Source organism: Notothenia rossii (assembly GCF_949606895.1).
Source record: "Notothenia rossii genome assembly, contig: scaffold_542, whole genome shotgun sequence".
NCBI lineage: Eukaryota > Metazoa > Chordata > Actinopteri > Perciformes > Nototheniidae > Notothenia > Notothenia rossii.
The window spans coordinates 17,081-19,641 of record NW_027639913.1 but is presented as its reverse complement, the minus strand read 5'-3'; the positions used below and the strand labels follow the sequence as shown (position 1 = coordinate 19,641).

Genomic DNA, 2,561 nt, shown 5'->3' with positions numbered 1-2,561 from the left:
TTCCCACATGTTTTAACTCTGATTTCCTCTCTTTTTAGACAACTGAAGAGGCCTTGGCTGAACCTCTGCTTCCGGTACCTGCTTCTGTTCGGTCTGGTGCTGCTTGTCTTTTGTTCCAGCAACTCCCTGTCATGGTGGTCCAGCTTTCCACTCAAAGACACTACCAGAGGTTCATAAATCCGGTTCATCGGCTCCTCTTTACCGCGATCCGATCGAAAGACAGAGTTCAACTAAATGAAACCACAGAACAAACGACTCTACCTCCTACCGTACCTCCCAAGGCTCTTCAGTCCATCTAGCCTACCCACGTAACTACCACTTTGTGATGGATAACAAGGAAGTGTGCAAGACCAAGACCCCCTTCCTGGTCTTGATGGTTCCAGTGGCACCTAAGAACATGGCGGCTCGGGATGCCATCCGGCAGACGTGGGGCAGCAGCAGCGAGGTTCAGGGGGATGTGGTGCTCACCCTGTTCATGCTGGGCCTCTATAGAGGAGCCATGTGGATGCGCTGCAGGAGAAGCTCCAACAGGAGAACCGACTGCACCACGACTTGATCCAGAGCGACTTCCTGGACACCTACCTCAATCTGACCATCAAAACCATGGTGATCATGGACTGGTTGGCCACTCGCTGCCCCGAAGCCGCGTACGCCATGAAGGTGGACTCGGACATGTTCCTGAACATTGACAATTTAGTGATGATGCTACGGAAGCCGGACATCCCAAGCTGAACTACCTGACCGGATGCTCATGTGGAACAGGCCGGTCATCCGCTCAAAGAACTCCAAGTGGTACGTCCCTGTGGAGATGTACCCGGAGCCTTTATACCCCACCTACACTCTGGGCATGGGATACGTGTTCTCCAATGATCTTCCTGAGAAGATTGTGGAGGCTTCCAAATCGATCAATCCCTATAACATAGAGGATGCTTATGTTGGAGCTTGCATGAAAAAGCTGGGACTTTCTCCCCAATCTCCCCCTGACCCGTCCAGGTTCAAGGCCTATAGCACAAAGTTTAATCGCTGCGAATACTCCAAGATCATCACTTACATCCTGGGGTCTCCTAAACAGCTGGTGGATTACTGGAAAGACTTGAAGAGGCCTGAGCCCCCTTGTTAGGACAATGACACTGAGGAATCCCCTGGGGGCAAGGACACTGGAAGGTTCACTTATTTATTTGTTTCTTTTGGGGGGCCAAAAGATAAATCTGTAGGGATGGGAAATGAAAGGGGCGCCAGTTCCTAGACTGGACGAAGTATCAGTCACCAGTTCACCTCCTTTTTAGTGCCTTCTGAGCAGGGCACCAGACCCCACCCCGCATTGAGAATAATAAAAAGAGAAGTTGATATCACCAATGTGAAAACAGGTTTCTGATCTGCATTAAAGAAATGGTCATGGTGCTAGGTGGGAGGAGGTGCTAGGTGGGAGGAGGTGCTAGGTGGGAGGAATGCAATGAGGCGAGTAGACGTGTGTCCTGACAGCTCCCAGATTAGTGACTTCAAAATACTTTCCCATTGAGCAGTCTGGCTCACTATAAGCTACTTATAAATTACTCTTGCGAACTCTAGCTCAATTATTTTGATTTGTAACCGGCCAAAATGACTACTACTCGATCTAAACAAGACCTCGCAGAAGGAGGCCTCAAACCCTCACTCCTTCCTGACTCGGCTAGCGCTGATCCTGCTAGCGCTGCTGGGGACACCCTAGATGCCCCGCTGCTGCGATCAATGATGGAGTCTCTCAAGACATATTCAAGAAAATCGATGAGTCGGCCGCGAGTCTGCACTCTGAAATACTGTGAGTGAGACAGGAACTGAAGAGCTCAGTTGAACCACTTCAGGGCGCAGTGGAGGCACACGGAGCCACCATCCGAGATCTGGGGCAAGCTACTGACCACAGCACTCGGATAGACAAACAGGAAGCTACAGCTGACACGCTAACTTCACAAGTGAAACGCTTGGATGACAAATGTGAGGATCTTGAGGGCAGGTCGTGCCACTGATTTCGTCACGCAGTTGCTCCGGGACTTGCTCAAGCTGGACGAGAAGCCTCTACTTGACCGTGCCCATCGGACCCTGCGAGAGAGACCCAAGGAGGGGACCTCACCTCGGCCCTTCTTTCATATCCGGAGCCAGATCCTGCAGCGGGCTGGTGAATCCTCTCCTCTTCTCTACAACGGCAAGAGGATCTCCATCTCCCCGGACTATACGTGCTCCGTTGCCAAGAAGCGAGCTGCTTTGGTCCCAGAAAGCGTACTCTACATTCCTACCCAAATGTGAAGTTTGGTCTCCTCTTCCCGGCAACTCTCAAAATGACCATGCCGAATGGAACGTCACACGGGTTTGAGGATCCTACGGTGGCCTCTGACTTTGTTAATAAGAACTGTAAATAGACTGCCTGCAGCTGGTCTGTTTACAAACAGTTATGATGGTCGTTCCTTCTTCAGCTGGAGATCGCTAGATTTTGTTGACAATATTGTGGACTACATTTTCCAAGTGCCTTGCGCCGGTCCACGTGACCGAGCTCTGATAAATAATAAAAATACAATTAAGAGAATATA

The 2,561-nt window shown here is 50.5% G+C and overlaps 1 pseudogene across 1 annotated transcript; it reads left to right on the top strand.

Annotated features, from left to right (window-relative positions):
• Positions 1–246: 246 nt before the first annotated feature.
• LOC307027245 (beta-1,3-galactosyltransferase 2-like) lies at positions 247–2,561 on the top strand (annotated as a pseudogene). The gene has a single exon. The product of its transcript is annotated as a beta-1,3-galactosyltransferase 2-like (transcript).